This window comes from Nerophis ophidion, linkage group LG26 (genome assembly GCF_033978795.1).
Source record: "Nerophis ophidion isolate RoL-2023_Sa linkage group LG26, RoL_Noph_v1.0, whole genome shotgun sequence".
NCBI lineage: Eukaryota > Metazoa > Chordata > Actinopteri > Syngnathiformes > Syngnathidae > Nerophis > Nerophis ophidion.
In genome coordinates, this window is record NC_084636.1 from 8,925,413 (window position 1) to 8,945,573 (window position 20,161).

Here is a 20,161-nt window from a genome sequence, read left to right on the forward strand (position 1 = left end):
CGTGCATGTCATCTTTTCACCTCGGCCTGCTCTTCAAAATCAACAGGAGTCTCGCTTATGCTTGTGATTTGCATGTTTTATATTGAAAAGCAACTCTTGTTTCAGATCACGGGCCCTTCCTCTTGTGTCACTAATCTGACGTCATCCCTGACCCCTGATTGTTTCCACCTCTTTCCCATTACCCTCGTGTTTCATATAAGCCCATGCTTCCCCTTTCACCTCCGCCTGCTTTTCAAAATCAACAGGAGTCTCGCTTATGCTTGTGATTTGCATGTTTTATATTGAAAAGCAACTCCTCTTGTTTCAGATCACGTGCCCTTCCTCTTGTGTCACTAATCTGACGTCATCCCTGACCCCTGATTGTTTCCACCTGTTTCCCATTACCCTCATGTTTCATATAAGCCCATGCCTCCCCTTTCACGTCCGCCTGCTCTTCAAAATCAACAGGAGTCTCGCTTATGCTTGTTATTTGCATGTTTCATATTGAAAAGCAACTCCTCTTGTTTCAGATCACGGGCCCTTCCTCTCGTGTCACTAGTCTGACATCATCCCTGACCCCATGATTGTTTCCACCTGTTTCCCATTACCCTCATGTTTCATATAAGCCCATGCCTCCCTCTCCTTTCACCTCTGCCTGCTTTTCAAAATCAACAGGAGTCTCGCTTAAGCCGCGAGAAGACGGTGCAAGTGTGTGTCGTCTTCAACTTGCTTAACTAAAATCCCAGCATGAAAAATATTCAGCAAATAAACATCACAAGGAGACGAGCGTGCATGTCATCTTTTCACCTCGGCCTGCTCGTCAAAATCAACAGGAGTCTCGCTTATGCTTGTGATTTGCATGTTTTATATTGAAAAGCAACTCTTGTTTCAGATCACGGGCCCTTCCTCTTGTCTCACTAATCTGACGTCATCCCTGACCCCTGATTGTTTCCAGCTCTTTCCCATTACCCTCGTGTTTCATATAAGCCCATGCCTCCCTCCCCTTTCACCTCGGCCTGCTCGTCAAAATCAACAGGAGTCTCGCTTATGCTTGTGATTTGCATGTTTTATATTGAAAAGCAACTCTTGTTTCAGATCACGGGCCCTTCCTCTTGTCTCACTAATCTGACGTCATCCCTGACCCCTGATTGTTTCCAGCTCTTTCCCATTACCCTCGTGTTTCATATAAGCCCATGCTTCCCCTTTCACCTCCGCCTGCTTTTCAAAATCAACAGGAGTCTCGCTTATGCTTGTTATTTGCATGTTTCATATTGAAAAGCAACTCCTCTTGTTTCAGATCACGGGCCCTTCCTCTCGTGTCACTAATCTGACATCATCCCTGACCCCATGATTGTTTCCACCTGTTTCCCATTACCCTCATGTTTCATATAAGCCCATGCCTCCCTCTCCTTTCACCTCTGCCTGCTTTTCAAAATCAACAGGAGTCTCGCTTAAGCCGCGAGAAGACGGTGCAAGTGTGTGTCGTCTTCAACTTGCTTAACTAAAATCCCATCATGAAAAATATTAACTTCATCCATCTATCCATCCATTTTCTACCGCTTGTCCATGACAGCATTTTTGTTGTAAATTTTGAGGTGTGTCTGTCTTTGTGTGATGATGTAAATGAGGTGTGGTGGTATTGTATATTAAGTAAGTGTCCATAAAAGGGCATTTTATGATTTTTCTCAATTTGATAAGATGCTATAGTACAGGCCGGGGCAATTATTTTAACTCAGGGGGGCCAAAATTAGACAAAAAAATGTGTCTGGGGGCCGGTTTATCTATTTTTAGGAAAACTAATACAAAACCTCACAATAAAGTCTGATTGAATGCTAAAAATGTGATGACAGACCGCCTTAAAAACGGAATAGAATCTTTTTTTTTCTATGAACGATAAAACTCTGAATATTGAGAACATATGAGTCCAGAGTCGGGACCCAGGATGGACCCCTCGCCTGTGTATCGGTTGGGGACATCTCCGCGCTGCTGATCCGCCTTCGCTTGGGATGGTTTCTTGCTGGTTCCACTTTGGATGGGACTCTCGCTACTATATTGTATCCACTTTGGACTGGACTTTCACAATATCATGTTAGACCCGCTCGACATCCATTGCTTTCGGTCCCCACATATTCAATCCTCTCCAAGGTTTCTCGTAGTCATCATTGTCACTGTCACCGACGTCCCACTGGGGTGAGTTTTTCCTTGCCCTTATGTGGGCTCTACCAAGTATGTCATTGTGGTTTGTGCAGCCCTTTGAGACACTTGTGATTTAGGGCTATATAAATAAACGATTGATGAACATCACCCCCCCATCGAAATATTTTACAATCAAGCCAAATGCAACAAACTCAGCGAAATATGAACGTGAAGGGTAAAAAAAAAAAACATTCACAATCTGATGTATGTGATACATCACTAAACTTTAGAACTTTCTTGTAAAAATCTCCTCCCACGTTGGTCCCTGACACCCGCTCTGGAAACACTCTGTGGAAACGCTCCCCACCCACACTGCTTGGTGCCTCGTCTGACCTGAAGTGACCTAGATTACCATAGTAACTAGTAGGGCATAGGGCAGGGGTGTCCAAATTTTTTCCACTGAGGGCCGCACACTGAAAAATCAAATATTTTTTCATTTTCAAAACCAATCCAATATACACTTCTTTTTTTTGTTTAATTGTTGGGGCTCAGAAGGGTTTCAGTCTTAAACAAGGTTCAAAATAAGTCATATATTATTTTTTTTCATGAAACCCCTGAATCGCTAATTCCGCTTCATTATTTTTTTTTACTTTTTACGAGCTTTTTGTTGAAACCCTATTTTTTGAGGCGAAATGCAAAATACACAATATTTTCCCCAAAAGGATTTTCAAAGAGAAATATTTAATGTGAAGTAATTGGAACCCTAAATAGGTCAATAATTCATAGCAAAATTTATTTAAATTTATTATTTAAAAAAACATTTTTTTTTTAGCAAAGACAGTTATTAAATTCCACTAAAATCTTTAGGGATCCAAAAGTGCCCCACTCATAAAAAGGTCATGCTTTTTTTTTTTTTTTTCCCTTCAACACTTAAATCTCAATATCAGCTTCAGATAATATATTGTAATTGGTTTAGTATATTTATAATAACAATAAATAGGATAATTAGTATAATTAGTATTAGTATATAATTAGTATGGATTTTTTTTTTCAAATTTACATATTTTTAAGTTTTTTGTATTTATGTCCTTTTTGTCCTTAAATCAATCAATAATTTATAGCACCACTGATTTTTATTCATTATTTTTTGAGAAATTATTTAAAAAATGGTGTTATTAGAGTCAACAATGCAACTTTTTCTCGTTGCATTTCACCGATTTGCTCTTTTATTCCACTTTTTAATGTTTAAAATATATACATATATTTTGGTATTTTTAGAATGATGTGCTGCGGTCCGCAAATGGCCCCCGGGCCAAACTTTGGACACCCCTGGTATAGGGGTATTAGTGTTAGGAAGGGATAGTAGTTCTGTTAGATTTGGGACACGATATCATCTTTATTGCTGAAAAGTAGATGTGAATTTGTGTGTATGTGTGTGTGGTCTAAACAAATAGAAAAAAGAGGAAACATTACAATCCAATTATATACACATTAATATGCAGCAATATACATGCATGTGCATACATTGTTCAGTTATTTCCGTATTGGCCCTTGGAATAGGGGTCGTCACTCAGCATGAAAGGAATTACTCACTGTGCACTTTTTTGCTTGTTTTATTTGGTTCTGCAACAGCAGCAGCAGCAGGTAATAACCTAAAAGTAAACATGAACACAACAAAACAATACATCTATTTTTGAATCATCATAATGTAAATAATAGACATGAATTAATCAACTGAACCATATTGTTGTCAACCATCATATGACATATTATCAATCACTGTGATTTTATCCTAACTTATTAATTTTAGCATCACATTTTATCATCATTAATTTATGTCATATAATGTTATAAATGTGATCAGAATCATTTATAATGTCGCCGTAATTCATGGACCAGCATACTAAAAAATAATATAAACAAAGGCGCTCTGTTTGAGCCACACATTACACATTTAAGCAGAACTACATTTGAGAACTACAAATCCCATCAGCTAAACCAGGAAGTAAAGTGCCGGTATTTTCGAACTCAAGCAAAGAATAAACCTACGATCACTCAAATTCAGCCGGACCCACACACAACGTGACAACATTCTAATACAACAGATTTCAATCCGCACATTATTGTGGTTGTACCCTTTAACTTAATCATTTTGCCGATGTCGTTCAAAAGCTAAAACAGTGGCTGTCAAACAGCCAGCCGGCCGCACAAAAAGCGCCGCGGACTTAGCAAACACACAACAAACAGAAAAGAAAGGAAGCGAGCAAACATGGATTTTAAACTATAGTTCAGTTGATCTAACCAAGAAAAGCGGACATAAAATGATCTAACCAGTGGGGTATGCCGGTGTCGAAGCTTGCTGTATTTTACCAAACGAACAATGACACCATTTTTAAAAGCTACCGATCACCTGACAGTGGTAGCCACGCCCATCTTAAAATTCCCAAGAAAGCCTGCCATAAAAACATATACACTACAGATGCGCGGATGGGCAATTATATCATCCGCAACCGCATCACTAGAGTCGTCATTCACCCGCCGTCCACCCGAACCAACATTTTATCAGGTCCGCAACCGCCCGCCAGTTGAAATACATCTGAGGTCGGCCATCTTTATCACATAAAGGGCTATATAAACCCGATTCACAGAGCAAAGAAGACAACAGGAGCCGCTAACGTTCTCGCGAATATCCAATGTTGTTCATTCTGATGACAAGAGTAAGGGCGTGCTGTGAAGCCATTGCCTTTGACACCTTCAACAGCATGTACAAACTGATTGTTAGTCCAGCAACATGTTGTGTGCAACTTCCGCTAGCACACGTACAAGATTGAAAGGCATACTGGGTGATACAGAGTACAGTGATGGTTGTGATATAAACAACTTTATCACTTTAATATGCGCCACGCTGTGAAGCCACACACAACAAAAAGGACAAAACACATTTCGGGAGAACATTCTCACAGTAACACAACATAAACGCAACACAACAAATACCCAGAATCCTTTGCATCCGTTAGAATTCCTGAATATATTTTACACCCCCCCCCACCCCCCCGCCCCCAACCCCGCCTACCTTACCGACGCATGGGGGGTTGGTGGGGGGAGTGTTGGGTGGCGGGGTTTGCTGCTAACGGGGTGTATAAAATTGTCATGAATTGTCATGGATGCAAAGGATTCTGGGTATTTGTTGTGTTGCGTTTATGTTGTGTTACTGGGAGGATGTTCTATCATGTCTCATGTTGGACCCGCTCGACATCCATTGCTTTCGTCCTCTCCAAGGTTCTCATAGTCATCATTGTCACCGACGTCCCACTGGGTCATCATTGTCACTGGCGTCCCACTGGGTGTGAGTTTTCCTTGCCCTTATGTGGGCCTACCGAGGATGTCGTAGTAGTTTGTGTTGTGGTTTGTGCAGCCCTTTGAGACACTAGTGATTTAGGGCTATATAAGTAAACATTGATTGATTGATTGATTGATGTTCTCCCGAAATGTGTTTGTCATTCTTGTTTGGTGTGGCGCATATTACTAAGAGTGTTAAAATTGTTTATATCACAACCATTAGTGTACTCTGTGTCACCCAGTATGCCTTGCAGTCGTGTGCGTGTTGTTACGGAAGCCACACACAACATGATGCTGGACTGACAAGCAGATCCTACATGCTGTAGAAGGCGACAAATTCAATGACTTCATAGCACGCCCTAATACTTGTTAACTGGGTGACTGTCGACAGTCATTTTAAAGAATGTTTGTGTCCCCTATTGTCTTCTTCGCTTTGTGACACGGGTCCGAAATGGCTTTTTGAATGGTAAAGGATACCGATCCCCGAACCATATATACCAAAAAACTTCCGAATGGTTCAACCGCCACCCGCCCGAATCTAATTAATATCAATTTTTTCGTCATGTCGCCCGCCCGACCCGTGGTTTATCCGCGGACTCAGCGGATGAGACCGCAAACCGCGCATCTGTAATATACACATAACAAATACACATAATAAATCCAACATACATACTATAATATAAAGGTGTGCATAATAACAAATATATACTGCACTTAACTATGCATGAACTTCAACAAGTTCCAAGCTTCAGAGCCATAAATGGCGATTACCGTATTTCCTTGAATTGCCGCCGGGTATATAGTATGCGCCTGCCTAGAATTACTGCCGGGTCAAACTCGTTTCGCAAAATAATTAGCGCATGCTTAGCATTACCGCCGGCTCAGGATTAACGCCGGGTCAAACTTGTTTCGCAAAATATAATTTTAATTAGCGTATGTCTAGAATTTCCACCGGGTCCCCTGTCATCATTTTTAAAATGGAGAGGCTGATTTCAATAATCAGAAATCGCATAAAGGCAAGAAGATTAAGAGCTATTCAGTAGGATTTAAGGTCCAAGCTATTGAATATGCTAAAAAGAACAGTAAGCGGCTATGTTTTATTAATATACCGTAGCTGCGTGTGTCAAATATGAGTCATTAAATGACTCCCGCCTCCCGGTGGTAGAGGGCGCTAGTGATCCTTCCTGCGACTACTCGGCTGCAGAAGAAGTGAAAACAAGCAGCAAGAGTGAGCAGCGTGTGTTTATTTTTTCCTCTCGCTTGCACTTATGTAAACAAGTGAAGACCAAGTCTTTAAAATATTTTTTTCGATTTTCACATTCGGATTGAGTTTTGTGAAGTGAAGTGAATTATATATAGCGCTTTTTCTCTAGTGACTCAAAGCGCTTTACATAGTGAACCCCAATATCTAAGTTTCATTCAAACCAGTGTGGGTGGCACTGGTAGCAGGTGGGTAAAGTGTCTTGCCAAGGACACAACGGCGGGAATCGAACCTGCAACCCTCAAGTTGCTGGTACGGCCACTCTACCAACCGAGCTAAACCGCCCCAGCGGTCTCCCTTAGAATTAAAAATGTCGAGCATAGCGAAACCAGCTTGCTAGTAAATAAATTAAATTTACAAAAAATAGAGGCAGCTCACTGGTAAGTGCTGCTATTTGAGCTATTTTTAGAACAGGTCAGCGGGCAACTCATCTGGTCCTTACGGGCTACCTGGTGCCCACGGGCACCGTGTTGGTGACCCCTCATGTAGAATATATTTATACTACTTCACGGTGGAAGAGGGGTTAGTGCGTCTGCCTCACAATACGAAGTTCCTGCAGTCCTGGGTTCAAATCCAGGCTCGGGATCTTTCTGTGTGGAGTTTGCATGTTCTCCCCGTGAATGCGTGGGTTCCCTCCGGGTACTCCGGCTTCCTCTCACTTCCAAAGACATGCACCTGGGGATAGGTTGATTGGCAACACTAAATTGGCCCTATTGTGTGAATGTTGTCTGTCTATCTGTGTTGGCCCTGTGATGAGGTGACGACTTGTCCAGGGTGTACCCCGCCTTCCGCCCGATTGTAGCTGAGATAGGCGCCAGCGCCCCCCGCCACCCCGAAAGGGAATATGCGGTAGAAAATGGATGGATGGATACATTATATATTATATGTATAATATATGTTATATCTTATCTATTATTATTATTGTCTATTGTGAGCGAACTGTGGTGCTGAATTTCCCCCAGGGATCAATAAAGTACTTTCTATTCTATTCTAAAAGTAAATTAATATGCAATTTGTTAGTCTCATCATGTACACTTTAATTTAGTTATTAGATGACTTCAAATAAATTATGTTAAATCTTGAAGTTTTTGATGAAGTTAGGAGAAAATGAGTGGAAAAGGGCAAACATTAGGGCTACCAAACCCCCCGACACTGATGATGAGTTTATAGGGTATCGTAGGACACCAATAACAGTAATTAAGAAGGCACATAGACATGATGAGACACAAGTGCTGATATTCACACCCACTGTGTGCTCATGGAAGGATGTTAAAAGAAAAAAACGAAAATGTTGTAAATCAGTAGTTTCTCCACTAGATGACACTGTTGCACTGTTGATTCATTCCGTCGCTGCAGACTGCTTGTAAAAAAGAGATGCACTTGCTACAGTGGGGCAAAAAAGTATTTAGTCAGCCACCGATTGTGCAAGTTCTCCCACTTCAAATGATGGCAGAGGTCTGTAATTTTCATCATAGGTACACTTCAACTGTGAGAGACAGAATGTGAACAAAAAATCCAGGAATTCAGATTGTAGGAATTTTAAATAATTTATTTGTAAATTATGGTGGAAAATAAGTATTTGGTCAACCATTCAAAGCTCTCACTGATGGAAGGAGGTTTTGGCTCAAAATCTCACGATACATGGCCCCATTAATTCTTTCCTTAAAACCGATCCATCGTCCTGTCCCCTTAGCAGAAAAACAGCCCCAAAGCATGATGTTTCCACTCCCATGCTTCACAGTAGGTGTGGTGTTCTTAGGATGCAACTCAGTATTCTTCCTCCAAACACAACAATTTGAGTTTATACCAAAATGGATACATGGATGATACAGCAGAGGATTGAGAGAATGTCATGTGGTCAGATGAAACCAAAATAGAACTTTTCGTCGTGTTTGGAGGAAGAAGAATCAGGATACCGAGGCGTTCCCAGGCCAGCTGGGAGATGTAGTCTTCCCAACGTGTCCTGGGTCTACCCCGTGGCCTCCTACCGGTTGGACGTGCCCTAAACACCTCCCTAGGGAGGCGTTCGGGTGGCATCCTGACCAGATGCCCGAACCACCTCATCTGGCTCCTCTCCATGTGGAGGAGCAGCAGGTTTACTTTGAGTTCCTCCCGGATGGCAGAGCTTCTCACCCTATCTCTAAGGGAGAGCCCCGCCACACGGCGGAGGAAACTCATTTCGGCCGCTTGTACCCGTGATCTTATCCTTTCGGTCATGACCCAAAGCACATGACCATAGGTGAGGATGGGAACGTAGATCGATCGGTAAATTGAGAGTTTTGCCTTCCGGCTCAGCTCCTTCTTCACCATAACGGATCGATACAACGTCCGCATTACTGAAGACGTCGCACCGATCCGCCTGTCGATCTCACGATCCACTCTTCCCTCACTCGTGAACAATACTCCTAGGTAATTGAACTCCTCCACTTGGGGCAGGGTCTCCTCCCCAACCCGGAGATGGTATTCCACACTTTTACGGGCGAGAACCATGGACACGGACTTGGAGGTGCTGATTCACATTCCGGTCGCTTCACACTCGGCTGCGAACCGATCCAGTGAGAGCTGAAGATCCCGGCCAGATCAAGCCATCAGGACCACATCATCTGCAAAAAGCAGAGACCTAATCCCGCGGCCACCAAACCAGAACCCCTCAACGCCTTGACTGCGCCTAGAAATTCTGTCCATAAAAGTTATGAACAGAATCGGTGACAAAGAACAGCCTTGGCGGAGTCCAACCCTCACTGGAAATGTGTTCGACTTACTGCGGGCAATGCGGACCAAGCTCTGGCACTGATTGTACAGGGAGCGGACCGCCACAATAAGACAGTCCGATACCCCATACTCTCTGAGCACTCCCCACAGGACTTCCCGAGGGACACGGTCAAATGCCTTCTCCAAGTCCACAAAGCACATGTAGATTGGTTGGGCAAACTCCCATGCACTCTCAAGAACCCTGCCGAAAGTATAGAGCTGGTCCACAGTTCCATGACCAGGACGAAAACCACACTGTTCCTCCTGAATCCAAGGTTTGACGATCGTTGGAACACACCCTCCGGTCCCCCTTCTTAAAGAGAGGAACCACAACCCCGGTCCGCCAAACCAGAGGTACCACCCCTGACGTCTACACGATGCTGCAGGGTTTTGTCAACCAAGTCAGCCCCACAGCATCCAGAGCCTTAAGGAACTCCGGCCGGTTCTCATCCACCCCTGGGGCCTTGCCACCGAGGAGCTTTTTAACTACCTCAGCAACCTCAGCCCCAGAAATACGACAGCCCACCACAGATTCCCAAGGCACTGCTTCTTCATAGGAAGACGTGTTGGTGGGATTGAGGAGGTCTTCGAAGTATTCCTTCCACCTATCCACAACATCCGCAGTTGAGGTCAGCAGAACACCATCCGCACCATACACGGTGTTGATAGTGCACTGCTTCCCCTTCCTGAGGCGGTGGATGGTGGTTCAGAATCGCTTCAAAGCCGCCCGAAAGTCGTTTTCCATGGCTTCCCCGAACTCCTCCCATGTCCGAGTTTTTGCCTCCGCGACCGCTGAAGCTGCACACCGCTTGGCCTGTTGGTACCCGTCCACTGCCTCTGGAGTCCTATGAGCCAAAAGAACCCGATAGGACTCCTTCTTCAGCTTGACGGCATCCCTCACCGCAGGTGTCCACCAACGGGCTCCAGGATTACCACCCCGACAGGCACCAACTACCTTGCGGCCACAGCTCCAATCAGCCGCCTCGACAATAGAGGTGCGGAACATGGTCCACTCGGAATCAATGTCCAGCACCTCCCTCCTGACATGTTCAAAGTTCTTCCGGAGGTGGGAATTGAAACTTTCTCTGACAGGAGACTCTGCCAGACGTTCCCAGCCGACTCTTACAATGCGTTTGGGCCTGCCAGGTCTGTCCGGTACCCTCCCCCACCATCGCACCCAACTCACCACCAGGTGGTGATCGGTAGAAAGCTCCACTCCTCTCTTCACCCGAGTGTCCAAAACATGAGGCCGCAAATCCGATGACACAACTACAAAGTCGATCATGGAACTGCGGCCGAGGGTGTCCTGGTGCCAAGTGCACATATGGACACCCTCATGTTTGATCATGGTGTTTGTTATGGACATACTGTGACGAGCACACAAGTCCAATAACAAAACACCATTCGGGTTCAGATCCGGGCGGCCATTCTTCCCAATCACGCCTCTCGAGGTTTCACTGTCGTTGCCAATATGAGCGTTGAAGTCCCTCAGTAGGACAAGGGAATCCCCGGGGGAGCACTTTCCAGTACTCCCTCGAGTGTACCCAAAAAGGGTGGGTACTCTGAACTGCTGTTTGATGCGTAAGCACAAACAACAGTCAGGACCCGTCCCCCCACCCGAAGGCAGAGGGAGGCTACCCTTTCGTCCACTGGGTTGAACTCCGGGGCCGGGGGGCCAACAAGAATTGCCACCCCAGCCCGTCGCCTCTCACTGCCGGCAACGCCAGAGTGGAAGAGCGTCCAGCCCCTCTCGAGAGAAGTGGTTCCAGAGCCCTTGCTGTGCGTCGAAGTGAGTCCGACTATATCCAGCCGGAACTTTTCGCCGAAACAGACTACATGCCTTCATAATTCGTTTTAAATGTCTATCAGACACAATATACCAATGACGACTTGCAAGCAAAGCAGCAATGTCCTTACAGTGAAGTCCGAGTTGGAAATACAGCCGAATTCGTGGGAGGCATAGCTCAGTTGGTAGAGCGGCCGTGCCAGCAACTTGAGGGTTGCAGGTTCGATTCCCGCTTCCGCCATCCTAGTCACTGCCGTTGTGTCCTTGGGCAAGACACTTTACCCACCTGCTCCCAGTGCCACCCACACTGGTTTAAATGTAACTTAGATATTGGGTTTCACTATGTAAAGCGCTTTGAGTCACTAGAGAAAAGCGCTATATAAATATAATTCACTTCACATTAACTCCTGAAATGCCATTTTAACACACACCTCAAACCACGCGCACGCATCCAATGCTTTCTCGTCCCCACTAGAAACTATCTCGTGGCCCAAGAAACTTTTTATAATAGAATATATATGTATAATGTTATTATTTTTTTTGTAAACAAAAAGTTTCTCGTGTGCACGAGATACATGTCTAAAAAAAAAAATTCCCCATGTCCCTTTAGGGGCTCCGTATTTGGGAATGTCTGGCGGGCCAGATTGAAAAACTTAACAAACCGCATGTAATTTAATTTGCCCAGGTCTGGTATAGCATGATTTTATTGTCATCATTTTATTGCATGATTTTTGTATCCCTTTAATTTAGGTAGCCAGGGACTGCAGATGGAAATGAGCCATTTAGCGATAATCTGGTGCAGAACATATCTGTCTTTGAGCTTGATGTTTCTGTGCATTGTCCCTTCAAATAAAGACTAAACTAAACTACAATATGGCGAAGAACACCCAGCCCCGAGAATGTGTTGTCTTGTGCCGTTTGACCGAGGCTGGTGTTTAAAATCAATAGGGAGTCCTGCTTCATTTTGGCAAAATCCTGAATAAGTGACCGGTTTTGTTTGACCTCCTGTGTTAATTAAGTCTGGTTAAAAATCTACAGGATTCTTGCTCTAACTGAGATAAATGATTTCCTCTGGCATTAAAAAAAGAGTGTGTTATGTCGACCTTTTGACTGTCGGGATCCGTCTCGCTTTGGCCGGTGTTCAAAATCAACAGTTCTCGGACTGAACGCTCAAAGTGGAGCAACTGTGATCAGTAGTGAGGTCAAGAACCCTGCAGTGTTTTTACCTTTGTTCAAAATCAATAGGATTTACTGATTTAATTTGGATAATAGTGTGAAAGGCGCACCGGATTATAAGGCGCATTAAAGGAGTCATATAATTTTCTTCTAAATGCGGCGAGGAAGCAGGACCTGACGCAAGTCCAGGCAACTTTTCTTTGAACTGTTTCATGACCAAAGGCGACGGATGTTTACGACCCCCTCCCTTTAAAAACAGCTGTTGCCATGTAATCAGGGAAAGTCCAAATAAAAGAGAAGGCGTGCAACCATTTTACCAGAGCGTGGTGGAAGACTGTACAAAGAGTACAGCCTAGACGTTTCTCCTCAATGAGCTAAATTAAATTCTGTCTTTTTAATTCCTTGCTTCTTGTCTGTTTAATAGATGTCATCGGTGTTTGAACCCGACAATTTATTTTCGATCTTTTATTATATTATTTTAGGATTATAGGGCGCATGAAATGATTCACATTTTTTTAAATGTAAAAGACTTCCTTGTGGTCTACATAACATGTAATGGTGGTTATTTTGTCAAGATGTTGCATAGATGATGTTTTACAGACCATCTTCAAGTCGGTTTCAGGATGCGCCGTTTTGTGGGCGGTCTTATTTACGTGGCTCCACTTCGACAGCGTCTTCTCCCTGTCATCTTTGTTGCAGCGGTGTAGCGTGCAAGGACGGAAGTGGAAGAAGTGTCAAAAGATGAAACTAACTGTTTAAATGACATTCAGACTTTAGTTCAATCAACAGAAGAATCTCCTCATCCGGAAACAACAACACGGCCGAAAATATGTCCCGTGAAAAACCGTCCGACCGGATCTCTAATAACTAAAGTTCCTTGGGTGAATTATGTTAACTTACTACACCGGTATGTTTTAGCATTTTCATGGCGAGCTTACTGACAGATATAAGTAAGAACTTTACACTACTTTATATTAGAAATGGCAACAACGAAGGATAAATGTCCCATAACAAGTAAAGGAAAAGAAGAAGCTTATCGAATAAGGTGTCAGCACGGACTACAAAAGCGGATGCGCACAATTTTTCAGGACTTATGCAGATACCAAATATAGATCAGCTGGTACCAGAAGGTAGGAAAAGTTGCTATTACATAATATTAAATGTGAATGGGTTATACTTGTATAGCGCTTTTCTACCTTCAAAGTACTCAAAGCGCTTTGACACCATTTCCACATTCACCCATTCACCCATACATTCACACACAGCTGTGCGAGGCCCTAACCATGACCCATCAGGAGCAAGGGTGAAGTGTCTCGTTCAAGGACACAACGGACGTGACTAGTTTGGTAGAAGGTGGGGATCGAACCAGGAACCCTCAGGTTGCTGGCACAACCACTCTCCCAACTTTGCCACGCCATGGCGTGTCTTACCTTATACACACACCATAATAATACTCGTATGTTGAAGCACTGTAAAATCCATAAAGCGGTGCGGCTTCATAGCTTACCAAAGTCGTACTAAAACATTTTGGTAGATTTTTGAGCGCCGTGTGTAACGTTTTCTATATTTTAAATGGAACATATAACATTTCGACTTGTCCAGGGTGTACACTGCCTTCTGCCCGAAACGCAGCTGAGAAAGGCTCCAGCAACCCCCAGCAACCCCAAAAGGGAAAAGCGGTAGAAAATGGATGGATGGCATATAAAATGTTGGTGTTGTTTACTTTAAGTCATATTGCAGACTACACATATCTCTTATGTTTGACTGCCATCTACTGGTCACACTTATCATTACACCATGTACAAAAATAAAATTGCTTGGAGGTTGGTAAGCACAACCAGTCGAGTTTTGAGAAAAAAATACATTTTTAAAGGCCTACTGAAATGAGATTTTCTTATTTAAACGGGGATAGCAGGTCCATTCTATGTGTCATACTTGATCATTTCGCGATATTGCCATATTTTTGCTGAAAGGATTTAGAGATCATCGACGATAAAGTTTGCAACTTTTGGTCGCTATTAAAAAAGCCTTGCCTGTACCGGAAGTAGCAGACGATGTGCGCGTGACGTCACGGGTTGTGGAGCTCTTCACATCCTCACATTGTTTACAATCATGGCCACCAACAGCGAGAGCGATTCGGACCGAGAAAGCGACAATTTCCCCATTAATTTGAGCGAGGATGAAAGATTTGTGGATGAGGATAGTGAGAGTGAAGGACTAGAAAAAGAAAAAAAAAGGCAGGGCTGTGGGAGCGATTCAGATGTTATTAGACACATTTACTAAGATAATTCTGGAAAATCTCTTAGCTGCTTATTGTGTTACTAGTGTTGTAGTGAGATTATACTGTCGTACTTGAAAGTCGGAGGGGTGTGGCCACGGGTATGGTGACCGCCAGTGTCTCTGAGGGAAGCCACGTTTCTCGACGAGGCGAAGCAAAGGCAGCCGGTTGGGCCAGGCTAAACTTTTTTTCCCCCTCCTCTATGGTGGAAGCATCCCACGTCCGGGGGCGGCCGGTCGGAGGAGGCAAGACAGTCTGCAGCTGCCCCTTTGACAGGTGCACGAGGAACGACGCAAGCTGCACTCATGTCTACGGTAAGAGCCAACTTATTACCCCAATTTTCTCACCGAAACCTGCCGGTTGACATGTGGTCGGGAACCATGTTCGCTTGACCGCTCTGTTCCATTGTAAAGCTTCACCTTCGGGAATGTAAACAAGGAAACACCGGCTGTGTTTGTGTTGCTAAAGGTAGCTGCAATACACCGCTTCCCACCTACATCGTTCTTCTTTGACGTCTCCATTATTAATTGAACAAACTGCAAAAGATTCAGCAACACAGATGTCCAGAATATTGTGTAATTATGCGATTAAAGCAGACTACTTATAGCTGGGATCGGGCTGGAAAAAAATGTCTGCTACAGTCCGAGACGTCACGCACACGCGTCATCATATCGACGTTTTCAACAGGATACTTCGCGCGAAATGTAAAAATTGCAATTTAGTAAACTAAAAAGACCGTATTGGCATGTGTTGCAATGTTAATATTTCATCATTGATGTATAAACTATCAGACTGCGTGGTGGGTAGTAGTGGGTTTCAATAGGTCTTTAAATGCATCTTATAGTCCCGAAAATACGGCGTATGTAGATCTGGGTCCTGATTGGCCAATCCAACACTTTGATTTTGACGTTCTTAAAAAAATTCTACACCAACTTTGATGTTTTAAGGTCTTTGTTTTGTTGATAATTTATACCAACATAGTTTTATAGATTAAAGGCCTCGCCCTAGGGCCAAAACAAAAAGGGCAGCATTTACGTGTCCAAACAGCACAAATTTAGTTTCATAAGCCCAAATATGTGACTTCCAAAACTCATGATCATGTTTTAAATTCTATCAGGCTAAAGGAAAGTTTTTTGTTGCATAACAGCCATGAAGTTCACCGCCAAGAAAATACTTCAAACATCAAGTCAACATGGTGAGAAATCACAGCTTTGTTCACATCTCAAACTATTTTGTTTAATCAATTCAACAAAACAATACACAACAATACCATATTAATGCAATTCCAATTCCAAAACCAAACCCCATCCAGCAACATTCATAATAGCAATAAACAGCAATTGAGAGCACACACAAACATGACACAAAAGAATTCAAAAGCAGTCAGACAAAAATGAATATTATCAACAACAGTATCAATATTAATAATCATTTCAACATAGCAGAGATTAAAAATCCCTCATTGACATTATCATTACAGGCATTTATAAAAAATAAAAACATTTTAAAATTAGAGTTAAATATTTTATGATTCAATGAATTATTTCCTGATTTAAATATTTATTTCATGATTTATTAAATGTCAAATGATTTCTTTTATTATTTCACAATTGAATTATTTCAATATGCATTTCATTATTTCATGATTCAATGATGCATTTCATTGTCTCATGATTTCATTTTCATTTATTATGTCCCAATTTATTTTAAATATCATGAATTGCAGAATTATGTCATTATTTTAGGATTTGATTAATTATGGGTAAACAATAAAAGATGGATAGATGGGCGATTTAATCATTTGATGAATAATTTTATGAGTTAATTATTTAATAGTTTAGTTAATTATTTCACAATGTAATTGATTATTTTTTTATTTATTTAGCTATTTTAAATAGATTTTCTAATTCTTGATTTAAATATATTTACAATGTAATAATGGTTTATAAAAAAAAGTCAATGATTTATTTCTTTCACAATTTAGTTAATTATTCTACAATTCAATTAATAATTTATGACTTAATTATGTATGTAATTGTTTGATTATTTAATTGATAATGTAATGATTTAAAAAGCTTTTTCACCATTTATCAAGTTATTTCATGATTCAGTTAATAAATTCACGAATGACTTAATTATATCCTGATTTAAATATTTATTTCATGATTTATTACAATTCTTATGATATATTTTATTATTTCATCATTTGATTAATTATTTAAATATTAAATTGTATTATTTCATGATTAAATTATGTATTTAACTGTCTCATGATTTCATTATTAATTTCATTTTTATTTATCATTTCCCAATTTAATTACAAATGTTATGAATTACAGATTTTAGTCATTATTTTAGGATTTGATTAATTATGGGACAAGTGATACAAGATGGATGGACGATTTCAATCAATTATTTAATGAGTTAATTATTTAATAGTTCAGTTAATTATTTCACGATTTAAGTGATTATTTTTTGTATTTATTTAGCTATTTTGAATTGATTTACTAATTTTTGATTTAAATATGTATTTCACAATTTAATTAACCATCTCAAAGATTTATAAAAAAATGCAATTATTTATTTGTTTCACAATTTAGTTATTTATTGTACAATTAAATAGTTTTGTTGATTATTTCATTATTGAATTTTTTTTTATTCATTTAGCTATTACTTATTTGTTTCACAATTTAGTTATTTATTCTACAATTAGATTAATAATTTTTATGATTCAATTATGTATCTATTTGTTTGATGATTTATTTGATAATGTAATGGTTTAAATAGTTAATTCATAATGAATCAATTAATTTTTTCATGATTTCATGAATTATTTCCTGATTTAAAAGTTCCTATAGGGCGCATCATTTTGACCCTAACTGAACTTAATGTAGTGCAGCAAGGTTTATGTCAGAGAGCTGAGTCAGCACCAGGAAAAAAAAAAAAAAAAAAATGCTTAATATATTCTGCTTTGTTTTTTTAGCTGTTTATTAATCCAAATGGTATTTGAGTTACACAACTCTGGTCGCTCAAAAGCCAGACAGTCTCCATTTTTGAATTAATCAGGCGCTCCTCCGGTGGTTCAGAGTTATAATAACATATAACAAAAAAAAGGGCGTTAAAATATAACTTTTTGGGTGGAGGAGCCCAGCAGGCGCAAGACATTGAAATATGGTTTAGAACTTGTTAAAATAGGTCCTGACGTTGAGCAACTCAAACCTGACGTTGAAACAACGTACTTTTTGACGTTTAATCAATATCGGTGTGGAGAGGCGGAGCCGACGGGCCGACGGCGGGGCGGGGCGGGGCGGGGCGCGCTGGAGCCCTGCCCAAGATGGCGGCGAGGAGGCGGAGAATGTGGCGGAGCGGAGAGGCGGGGCGTGCCGGGAGCGACACCGCCACAATCTAATTCAGGTCGCGCAACAGCTGACAATCAACATATCTCCTCGCAGTGTATAAAAGGGGAGAAGGAGGAGAGATCGGGGCTGAAGGCGTTGGAGAGCCGGCAAGAGCGATCAAAGAGGGGACCGTGAGCGAGCAGCTGAAAAGCGATCTGTCTTGAGACATAAAGAAGTCAAACCTGCTCAAAAGCCATGTCCTTCCTGGGTGGTCCATTGAACCCGCACGACGGCAAGCAACTGTCACAGTCGGGTTCTGACGTTGATTTGAACGTGGAAATGTGATCATTTCCCAACCAATATTTTACAATACAAGTACAACGTTTAAACAACAGGCTTTTTGACGACGTTGACGTCGATTTGAACATTGAATTTTGATCATTTTCTCAACCAATATTTTCCAACACAAATACAAATTTAAAACAACATACTTTTTGACGACTTTGACGTTGATTTGAACATTGAATTTTGGTCATTTTACCAACCAATATTTTACAATACAAATACAACGTTGAAACAACATGCTTTTCGACGACGTTGATGTCGATTTGAACATTGAATTTTGGTGTCACGCCCCTGTCCTCAGCTCTCACACCTGTTGTTAATTATCATAGCTATTATTTAAGCCACAGTTACCAGGTAGTCAGCCTTTTTGACAACGTTGATTTGAACAGTGAATTTTGGTCATTTTCCAACCAGTATTTTACAACACAAACACAACGTTGAAACAACATGCTTTTTGACGACGTTTATTTAATGTCAGGTTGTGACGTTGATTTGACCATTAAAATTTGGTCATTTCCCAACCGATATTCTGCAACACAAATACGTTTGTCACGCCCATGAGATCATGTTTCGTTTTTGTCATGTTTGGTTTTGTTTTTTGGTTAAACGGTTCCTATGTTTGCACTTCCTTGTTTGTTTTATCACCATAGCTACTCATTGATTTTCACCTTGCCCGCATGTCACGCCCCTGTCCTCAGCTCTCACACCTGTTGTTAATTATCATAGCTATTATTTAAGCCACAGTTACCAGGTAATCAGCCTGGCAACTTCCCGCATTCCTCAACCCCCTTCATGCCATACCATGCTGTTCATTTTGTCCACGCCATGTAAGTTTTTGTTTCATGTCTATAGTTTGTAGCCTTTGTGCTAGTCTTTTGTTTTTTCATTAGTCAAGTTTGTTCTCCGCCCTCGTGCGCGCCTTTTGTTTTGCTTCCTTTGTTTGTCTTTGTGTCAGTCAGTATATAAATAAACATGTACTCACATTCAAGTCTTTCTCGTGCCAACTATCCTTTGCGTCGAAACAATCCAAGTCACAGTCCAGTCGCGATAACGTTGAAACAACATGCTTTTGGACGACGTTGATGTTGATTTGAACGTTGAATTTTGGTAATTTTCCAGACCAATATTTTACAACACAAATACAACGTTGAAACAACATGCTTTTTGACAATGTTTATTCAATGTCAGGTTGAGACGTTGATTGATTATTGAATTTTGGTAATTTTCCAACCAATGTTCTACAACACAAAATACAACTTTGAAACTACATGCTTTTTGACGAAACTTAATCAATGTTGGGTTCTGACGTTGATTTGAACATTGCAATGAGGTCATTTCCCAACCAATATTTTATAACACAAATCCAACGTCGAAACAACATGCTTTTTGACGACGTCCAATCAATATCGGGTTGTGTCGTTGTTTTGACCATTGAAATTTGGTAATTTCCCAACCAATATTCTACAAAACAAATACAGCAGTCTTGCTTTGGGGCTTCAGATGACCTAGATCTGCCGGTGTGAAAAACATCACAGGACAGAACAAACTCCAGACGGATATGACGGAAGGCAAGATTGTTTTACACAAAATCTCCGTAAGGCCTCTACGGTTTGATTTCAAAATTTCCGGGGACTTCCGCCAATTCCAAAAACACAAAAACATGTATCAATTGTTAAAAAAACAAAAACGTTGGATTTGCATAATAGGTCCCCTTTGTGGGTGTGAAATTTCCTTTGTTTTTTCTCAGAATGTTCTACAAGCGTGTGTGTTGG

General features: G+C 41.4%; 1 long non-coding RNA gene across 4 annotated transcripts in view; it reads right to left on the minus strand.

Moving 5' to 3' along the window:
- Positions 1-272: 272 nt before the first annotated feature.
- The window catches only part of LOC133543436 (uncharacterized), a 50,956-nt gene continuing 31,067 nt past the window's right edge, over positions 273-20,161 (minus strand). For all 4 annotated transcript variants that reach the window (XR_009804375.1, XR_009804374.1, XR_009804377.1 and 1 more), the window contains one exon: positions 273-3,767. This is a non-coding gene — a long non-coding RNA (uncharacterized LOC133543436). The remainder of the gene's footprint in view (positions 3,768-20,161) is intronic.